Source organism: Pteropus vampyrus, unplaced genomic scaffold (genome assembly GCF_000151845.1).
Source record: "Pteropus vampyrus isolate Shadow unplaced genomic scaffold, Pvam_2.0 Scaffold16, whole genome shotgun sequence".
NCBI lineage: Eukaryota > Metazoa > Chordata > Mammalia > Chiroptera > Pteropodidae > Pteropus > Pteropus vampyrus.
Window position 1 is genome coordinate 4389324 of NW_011888797.1, and position 10215 is coordinate 4399538.

The 10215-nt window shown below is 46.9% G+C and overlaps 1 pseudogene; it reads right to left on the reverse strand.

Moving 5' to 3' along the window:
- Positions 1-2856: 2856 nt before the first annotated feature.
- LOC111736020 lies at positions 2857-2975 on the reverse strand (annotated as a pseudogene).
- Positions 2976-10215: the final 7240 nt, after the last annotated feature.

Consider the following 10215-nt stretch of genomic DNA (forward strand, 5'->3'; position numbering starts at 1 on the left):
AAGGTTTCATTTCTTGGGGGGAATTGGGAAAACAGTTGCGAAAAGGGTAGTGAAAGTTATTTCAGGGAAGGGCTGTTGCCTTGCAGAGGAATCGATGACTGCGCCCCCCCCGCCACCCCCCACCCCCCATCTCTTGTCTCTTGGAGGTCCTCACGGACAAAAGTGGAGGGGGTATTGGCGGGATAAGGTAAGGGAGGACGACTCGTGGTATGTTTCCAGTTTTCACATGATCAGGACAGGAATTTTTGTCAACATGCCCTCTTTCGTGTGTTTCCATCTGTTCTTGACTGGGGGGAAGGGAGTGGTGATCTACACTAGCCTTGAAAGCCTTTAAAATTTTTTCTGCTGAGGCGTCTGGTGAATCCCCGCCACCTCCCTGCCCCGGCTCAGCCTCGCAGGAGCCGGGAAGTGTAAGCGAGGGAAATTAATGCTTGTGGTTGAATCCTGCCTGGCGCACTGTGTCAGGCAGGAGGCATCATGAACAGAGTGACAGTCACCGTTTCTCCCTCCCTCTTGCCTCTTCTTCTACCTCCTCCTCTCCCACCCCCCAAACCAGCAGACTCCACTGGACTGGGGCTGATTATGGGTATTCTGCCCTCAGCTTACTTTGGCCACCAGTTAAGAAGTATGAAAAGAACCAATTAATGTCCATATGTAGGATTTCCGAAGAGAATCTTCCTGATTCTAAAGAAGGTGTCGGCCAGCCAGCCTCTCTCAGCTAGTTTCTCAGAAAATAATGAGCCTAGTTAAGGATATTTGAGAAAAGTGTAAACTAGAAGGACTGTGCCCCATATCGGCATAGAAAAACTAACAGATTGGTCGGAGGGAGCGTGAGGGAGAAAATTTGTTTTGCTATTGGAGAAATCAGAAATCTGAATGGAACTAAAGAGCTGTGGGTGAAAAGCTTGTCCCAGAGACAAAGTATTGAGTTCTTTCTTTTTGGATTCTCAAAGTAAATAAAGTCACTTTCAACCCCATCTGAATCACTATAGTGAGTTTATTGGGTGGATGTTGGCCTTTTCACAGCAGCCTCACGGTTTAGAAGTATGTCGTCATTTTGCCCTGTGGCTGAGAAAGGGGAGGTGTTTTTATTAGAACTGGCCCTGAAGTGTCGTTGTTCTGAGAAGTGGGAGGTGTCCAGGAGTAGCACACTGTTCTTTCTGTTTGGATTGTCTCTGTGGAAAGTGAGAAATCCCCCAAAGTGTGCACAAATCCTGGCTGAGCATCCCTTCCATTACCTGCAGGGCGAAAGGGAGAAAAAGACCTCAGACAAGTTTTATTTGGAATTGTGGGGGGCAGGGGGGGGCACAGGGACGGGGGGGGAATCAATTCATCGTCCCTAACTTCTCTGTCCTGTTGTCCAGGCGAGGTTTAAGGACCATGAACAAATGGCCTCACGAGGGCAGGGCGGCATCCTGGCTTTGCTGGACTCAGATGCTGGGACCCTGGGATCTCATCAATCATTTCAGCGTCTCTTCACGGCGTCTGTCCAGGTTTCCTTCAGAGAATGAGTGTGAACTCATTCGATGGCAGATGGAGGGGAAAAACCCGTCTCGGAGTCAGGTTTTTGAGAATAACAGCCCTTGTCTCTCTCTGCCTGGCACATGATTGGTTGATTGATTGACTATCTAGAAACCTGGGCTTAAATATAGAACAAATGAGTATTAACATACTTAAATTTTTATTTTGAGAGGGAAACTAATATTTATTGAATGGGAACTCTATGTTCTAATTATGTTATTTTTCCATAGTTCTCCCAAGATCTGGTGAGGCAGATAATAATAATAATAAGTAACATTAATTACAAACAAAATGGTATATCCAAGTATTTTATGTGTAAATGGACAGACTTCTTCTCAACAGCGCCCTGACGGTGGATATGAGAACTCAAGACATAGACAAGTTAAAGATCTTGCCCAAGATTATACTTAGTCAGTGACCCAGATACTCCGGCTTCAGAGCCTGAGCCCGTACTTACCCACTACACCAAAATGAGCCACAGCATGACTCGCCCAAGGTCGTGGAACCATAAGTGACCAATTTTATTTCTTGAAATTTCCAGTTGATTAGGGATAGTAAAGGTTTTAGCTTTCCTTCCTAAGTTGTTCTTAGTAGCATGAGAGGGATGCCCAGAGTGCCCGTTTAGAAAGCTCTAAGTTTTGCTTCAACACATATTGAAAAAGGAATTGAAATGCGGCTCTGCAAAGGGGCATGTGAGGCATCTGGGGACTTTTTTTTTTCTAGGGTGGGGAAAGTTTTCATCACGTCGGGCTCCGGTAGGTTTCCGCAGCCACCTCCATCCAGCCACCTTTCTTCTCTCCTAGACAAAAGCAAAACAAAAAGTCCAAAGCGAAAGCCAAGAGAGAAGTGGCGTTAAGGACCAGTGTGTTCCCCCCGGCCGCTGGCACTTGCTCAGGGAGTGAGCCCAAAACTTGCCATTGGACAAACACAGCCCCAGGCTGTGTCTTTTGGGACAGCGGCCTCCAATGCGCTGGCTGGTCGAGTGGTCCTAAAATTTCCAAACCAAATGACTTTCTCTGCAAAACAGTATTTCTGATTCTGGCATATGTCACAGAGACACCAGAGAAACCAAGCAGAGAACTTACTTTATCCACTTCAACATTTTGTGATGATAAAGTCCTCAAGTCTTCTGGCCGTAACGGAAAAAGTATTCAAGCAGATCTTGATGTTTTTCTCTTGCAGGCTCTAGGGAGGAATACCGTTTTGTGGTGGGTGCCAGTAGAGGTTGAAATTTTTTTTTTTTTTTTTTTTTTTTTAGGCGAGGCAACCCTTGGTTGACCTCACAGATTACAAGGACCTTGTCAGTTTACAGTCCCTTATTTTTTTACTTTTTTACGTCTACAGCACCTGGTCTTCCTGGGTGGTCTCCCATCTAAGTACTAACCAGGCCTGACCCTGCTTAGCTTCCGAGATCAGATAGGATTGGGCTGGTTCAGGGTGGCATGGCCGTAGACTGAAATTTTTTTTGCGAAGAGGAATAATTGGGATGGTACAAATTGTAAGATCTTCTCAGGCAGTAGGTACAGTAGAAAGGAATGCAGCCCCGGAAGGGGAGTGTGCAGTTCCAGGCAGATGGGCCAGGGAGATGGTTTGATTGCCAAATGGATTGGAGCCCAAGTCTTCAGGTTTTCAAGTGGGTAATTAGAACAGGAAGGAGCCAAAAGCAGGCCTGCTGGCGCCAGGAACAGCAAGATTTCCCGTTCAGGTTGGATAGTCTTAGAGCTGAGATGGGTGCATATCAGTTAACACATACAAGCACCTGATGTTATGTCCATGATTGGGAGTGGGGGTCGTAGATGAATGAACAAACAGGATTTCCATCCTTGAGCAGCAAAAAGTCTGAGGCCGAAAGCTGAATACATTGAACAATAGAGACTAGTACAAGACAGTGTGATTAAGCAGTAGTTTGCATAGTCTTGCTCCTAAGTGCTAGCTAGCATCTCTAGCGAGTGGTATATCTGACACAGAGCATAGGCTCTAGAGTCGGAGTGTTTGGGTTTATATGCTGGCCGCTCATGCTGTGTGGCCTGGAGCAGATTACTTAATCTTTTTGGGCTTTAGTTTCTCTAAATAAGAATAGTTATAGTAGCTATCTCATGAATTCATTATGAGGATTAAATTATCTTCTTCCTGGACAAAAATCAAAAAAGTCTTTGCCCCTGTTTCCTGCTTTTGAATGCAGTCTTGATACCTGGGACTGCAGCAGCTCCTTTGTGTATAAGAGACAATGAGCAGAAAGGGAAAAAGTCAATACACAAAGGGTGGCCGCTGAGGGTGGAACTGTTGAGATCCTTCATAACTGCAGGGCGGCCAGACCAATGCCTACCTCTAAACTTGGTTAAGTGAACCACCGCTGGTTAAGTTTTCTGTTCTTTGCAGCCAAATGTACCATAATTGATACGACTTTGTTGCTAGACTGTAAACTCACTGAAGGCAGGGCAATGACTTGTTTACTTTTGAGTTTTCATGGAAAACCAAACATAATGCCCCCACACAGTAGATACTCAATGGTTTATGACAGGAAGATGGATGGCTGGAAAGAGAGAAGGAGGCAGGTAGAAGTGGTATGCTGGTACGTGCTTAACTACTAGTTCTCCAGAATGAAAATCTTGACTTGTAGCATTTGCCCATTTCCAGGGTGTAAATATTCCCATCATGGCTGATTTCCAAGCTATTAATGGGATGTTGCTGAGCTCAGCGTTGGGCAGAGGTGCACACGGTCAGCTCCTATGAGCTGGCCCCTACTAGCCCAGGCTCACTGCCCTGGGGGACAGAGAGGAAGAAAGAAGGGGGAGACAAAAGGGAAGAAATGAATAATAATAGCAATGATAACAACAATAACAATACCTAAAATTTATAGAAGGCTTACTCTGTGCCAGGTTCCGATCCAAGTCCCTCCGAGTGGTCTTTTTACACCTTCTCACCCAGAACCAGGTCACGTGGCCTTTCCTAGCTGCAGGAAAGGCAAGGAAAAGTGAACGGACAAAGGTGTGGGGGTTGGTGAACGTGCTGTAACTGGCATAGACCATTCATGTGTCATTCCTTAGAGCTGGGCCGCTTGCCTCTCTGAACACAGGCAGGCATCTGTTGGCAGTGAAGCGGGCCGTTGGAAGTCAACCAAGAACGTCCAAAAGGGCAAGACTTTCCGAGTAGAATGGTTTAATTTTCAAACTGCCTTTTCAACAAAGTTAGCTAGCACCGTTATCATCAAAATGATAAACTTCTTCCGTGCCTTCCTCCATCTCAGTGGATACCACTCCAGACATCATAAACTGACCTTGTCCTTCACAGTGGAACAGTTGGTTTTCTCAAACAAGTACCAACCACGGTGATAAATCAGGTTGGAAGAAAGGAAATATATGCAGATCGTCAAAACACGTTTGCAGTGAAGTCTCCAGAAGAGAAAGCAAGAGCTCCTGCCTGCGGACTCACCGCGTCTCACTTGCGAAGCCCTGCGTGGGCTCGCGGTGGGGTCAGGCTGTGGTGGGAGCGAGGTGGAGAGAAGGAGGCGACTGGGGATGTCTCCGGTAAAATTCCTTCCTTACGAGGTCAGCTTCCCCCTTTACATATTCTCCTGGCAAATTGCTCACCTCACAGTCATCACCATCCTCCAGCAGGTGGAAAATGTATAATGAAGGAGAATGCCAAAATTGGGGCCATCATTAGGGAAAACAGGCAAGAACTATTTTAAGGGATATTTCTATATCATCTTCAGGATTTTTGCAAATTTTATAGCCAGGTGTCAGTTTCTTTGTTAAAAAAAAAAAAAAAAGGTTGTAAGTGATTTATCAGTTCCACCTCATCAGAGGCCCAGAGAGGGAAAGCAAAGGCAGAGAAGGAAAGAGATGTACGGAGATGAATGATTGTGCTAGGAGGACTTGGCGTGATGGACAAGTCTAGGCTCTGCTGCCTGTCCATCGAAGGAGAGAATGATGAAGCTCTGGAAGACCCAGACCGGGTTTTGAAATGAGGACTCACCTCAGCTGGAAGAAATGCTGAGAAGAAGCCATTATTTCTCAGCAGGCCGCAAACCGAACACTGAGAGTCAGAGCCGATCCCTAGCTGCTGCCCACCCTCTGGACTGTTTGTAACACCGGATTCGAGGTGCCCCTCTCGGCAACGTTGCGTGGACGTGTAGGGGGAACATCCGTTGGAGGTCACCACCTTTGGCTGCAGGAAATGCGCCTTCGGGCTCTTCTGGTACAGAACCTACAGCCCGTAGCAGAGGAGCAGTGTGGGCTCTTTGTGGTTCTTAGCGTTTTTCCTGGGCCAGCTGACATCTTCCCACGTGGTTGGACCATCCTCTTCGGATATGAAGCAAAATTACTTTTAAGTTTAGAGATCAGGATCTGGGGAATCAGTCGTCAGTTGCATATCTGATCTTTCTTTAAGCAGAATGGAAAATGCCTTGTACTTTTACTCTGCTGTGAACGTTGCCTCTTTCTCCAAAGGCAGAGTTGGCAAACTTTTTCAAGGACTAGGTCGTAAACGTTTTAGGCTTTGCGGGCCACACGGTGTCTGTCACAGCTTCTCAACTGTGCAGTGATAGAGTGAAAACACCCATAGGTGATAAATGAATGGATAGGCATGGCTGTCTTCCAGGAAAACGTTATAAAAACACACAGCCAGGAGGATTTGGCCTGTGGGCCATCACTGGCCAACTGGTGCTCTAAAGGGTATTAGATGGAATGGAAATGTCTCGCTTGCCCAATATGATCCTAATTCATTGCAAAAGTCAATGCATTCTTATGCTACAAGATCTTTCCCCACCTGAAATCAAAGTGGGGAGCAAAAGGGGACAGCGAACACCCTCTTTTCCCGTTGGTGGTGATGTGGCTGGCCAAGTGGTAAAGGAGGCAGAGAACGTCTTTGGGTCACCTCGGTGACATCGCTGCCCATATCCGGACGGTGAAGCTTGCGGAATATCCGGGGAGATGGTGTTGGCTGGCAGAGTGACCACAGTTTAACTCTCTCCCAGGACTTCCCTGGGGCATTCTTTAATTTCCTTCATCCGCCTAATAGATGGATAAAGAGGAAAATAAGGCGAGTACTGACGATCCCCGTTTGAAACACATTACAGATTAATTCTTCGCAGTTTCCAGGCTTTGGTGTTATTTCAAGGTGACCTACTCTGCCATCTTGGGTTGGAATTCACTAGCATTTCCTCTCAGACTTGTGGGGAGAGGAGCCTCTATGAAGAAAGAAAAGCAGTTTCCAATTTTACAAATGTGATTTTCTCGACAGGCTTTCAACAGAAGAATTAACGCGCAATCCACGCGGCACAGGTCTATTTTCACATTACGACTAGAGGAGCTCCGGGGTCAGACGGGCACCCCGTCGACGCCCATGTCCGTGTTAAGGTCGCCACAGCAGCAGTTCCATGGGGTGGGGTACAGGGAAGTTGCCTGATCTTCACTTTATAGCTTGTGTCTACCTGATTTCGTGTGTTGGTTATAGATTGTTAGAGGTAGTTCAGCTTTAAGGGACAAAAAAGCACCACTCTTGTTGCTGGAATTACCCAGTTTCAATGACTTTTAGGTCTTGCAAGAAAGAGTGACATAACGTCACCCCCTCTTTTCTGGCTTGTGCTGTGCCGGCGTAACTTAGAAGGGTGTTCCCTCTATGGAAAGGCTGGATTTACATATTTTGTTAATTAGAGCTGTCAGATTCCTCGAGGTGATTTAATGGCGGGGGAGACCTAACAAGTGCGAAGAGTATTTTTAACCAAGCTGTGTGGGTTTGATAGCCATTTGGGGACTAGTAATGGAATCTAGAACTTCAAGCGCCGCTGTGGGGATGCAGTTGGGGGCGGAGGGATCCGAGACTGTGAAACATTTGGGTGCGGGGCAGCTGTTGGGTGCTTTGATCCTGAAATGGGCTGGTGGTCTCCTTCACGTTCTGCTAACAGTTGTCAGTCAGCCTGCTTTATAGGGTGTGAGATTGATACCCTCCCTGCTGTCTGGGATGGGGAGGCTGTCTGGGTGTTGTGAAGGCTGCAGTTGGAACTGGAAACTTGATTTGCAGGGCATTCACTTCATTCATTCATTTATTCATTCATTCATTCAACAAGCAGTTTTTGGAGTGCCGTAGACCAGAGTTTCTCAAACTTTAATGCACACAGAAATCATCCGGCGATCTTATTAAAATGCAGATTCTGATCCAGCAGGGCTGGGGCTGTTTTTCCTGGTGACCCGAATCGAAAGTAGCTCCCCTAGTCTCTGATTTACATTTCTCTGAGATGGTCTTGTTTCATATTTCTTTTTTGTCTCTTTCTATGAGAAAATGAGCTCCCGGAGAGCAAGGAACATGCACTTACCTGTCTTGTTCACCACCGTCTCCTCCTCCCACCCTTGGCTGTACCTAACAGAATGCCTGGCACGTAGTTGATGCTCAGTAACATTTATTGCATGAGAGATCAGCATTCCTATCCCCAGGGATCCCACTGACCACAAGGAGAGACGGAAAAGCCAGTTACCAGTCACAACTATGGGGCTGAGAAAGAATGTAGGGAAAGGCTCATCAGTGTAGACTATGTGGGATCCAATCCATGTGACTTGAAAGCCTCCCGGGGCCTCAGTTTTCTCATCAGTAAAATGAGCTTAAGTAACAGTACCTCCATCATACGTTCGTTTTGAGTATTAAATGAGCTAGTAGAAGTAAAGCACTTAGCACAGTACCTGGCACAGAGTAGGCCCTCAGGGAATATTAGCTATGATGATGGAGATGACGAAATGGTGGTGATGGTGGCGGTGATGGTGGCGGTGATGGTGGCAGTGATGGTGGCGGTGGTGGCTATAGAGGGAATGCCTAACTTTTCAGCGAAGGCTTCCCATAAGAAGTGCCCTTTGAACTGAATTTCAAAAGGCAAGTAGTAATGTTTTAGGGCAGTGTATTAGTTACCAAAGCTTTATAACAAATTGTCACAAATTCAGCAGCTTAAAACAACACACGTTTATCATCTCATCACTTCTGTGGGTCAGGAGGACGGACAAAGCTTAGGTGGATCTTCTGCTACAAGCTGTCTCACAGGCCACAGGGAAGATGTCAGTCAGGGCTAAGCATCTCATCGCAAGGCTTGACTGGGTAAGAATCCACTTTCAGGTTCACGTGGTTGCAGGCAGAATTTGGTCCCTTGCAGACTGTTGGACTCGGGACCTCAGGTCCTTTTCTGTCTATTGGCCAGAGGCTGACTTGCTGTGCGGGTGTCTCCACTGGGCAGCTCACACCATGGCAACTTGCTTCATCAAAGCCATTGAGAGAGAGTGATGGCAGAACGGAAATTATAATCGTATGCGACATAATCACAGAAGTGACATCTCGCTTTTACTGTATTCTGTTGGTTAGAAGCAGGTTTTTAGGTTAGCCCACACTCAAGGGAGTATATTACACAAGGCTGCGAATATCAGGATTTGGGGATCTCGGGGGGTTGTCTTAGAGTGTGTCCACCATAGGCAGCAAGAGAGGAGGAGGAAGCCAGGCAGAGGGAGCAGCATGTGCAAGGACACAGAGGCACTAGGGACTGTGTCCTCTTGAGGAAATGCCTGTCTTGGAGGGCGTAGCTAATCAGTGTTCGGAGGAGTGATTGGAAATGAGAATGGACCAGGAACAAGGATATGTGGGCTCTGGCCCTGATTCTCCCTACCGCCCTTGGCCATGACTGAGAGTATGTCCCTAGCTTTAGCTTTCCTGGTCCTGTACTGCATAAAATGAAATCGGTCCTTTTCACCTGGGTGCCGGCACCTGGGCTTCCACAGAGGAGTCTCAGGGGTGCTGAGGAGGATGGCAGGGTCGGGGGTGGAGTGGGAGTGAGCATCCCCTCCCTCCCCGCCAGAGCAGCTGTGTTTCATTATGTGTCCAGTACTGGACTTTCTGCCCAAGGGTTTTTTTTAATGGAGACTTCCGTGACTTAACATGTTGGGACCACCCGCAGTAGCTGCCCTTGGAGGGCCCTCCTATGCTGGCTGTGTTAAGGTTCATAAGGTTCATAAGACCAGAACCTTAGACCCTGAGTCAGTCAGTTATACTGGCATTGTTCTCCCCATGCAGAATTAGGAGAAAGAGGGGCTCGAAGCTGCACTGAGATTGGTGAGTTATTGGAAAACTCAGTTTCTGAGCTTGTGGTCAGAACTGTCTGTTTCATTCATTCGTGCACTTGGTCGTTCATTTGTTTATTCATTCAGTGCCCTGTTAGGCACATGGTGCTCAGTGTCATCGTGAGGCCTTCTCGGGTTCACCGCCAATGCATACTGTTAACGCTAAGCACGTGGGTTAGGAAACTCTGATCCCAGCAATGATAGGAAGGCCGGTAATAATCCCGGTTCTGCTCACCTTGAGGCTTCTCTCTGGAGGAGAGCAGGGGACTCTGCTCCTTTGACATCCGGGTCATTGTCCCTCCCTTTTATGGGACTCCAATGGAAAAGAGTATCTATGGGAAGAATGGGGAGTGAAAATTAGTAGGGTAAGAAGAACTCGATCCAAAGGAGAGGAAATATTTTTTTTGTAATAGGATTTTCACTTTCTAGATTTGTGGTTTAAATTGCACGAATTTGGAGTGACCCAGAAAAAAAATCTTTTGCTCGGTTTCGAGACCGGAGGTTTTATAACTCTCCCTTTACTCTCCCCTGACCCCCGCTTTGCTGTCTTCCTTTCTTCCTTTCTGCATATTTTTTAATTTCTATAAAACATGCTATTCTT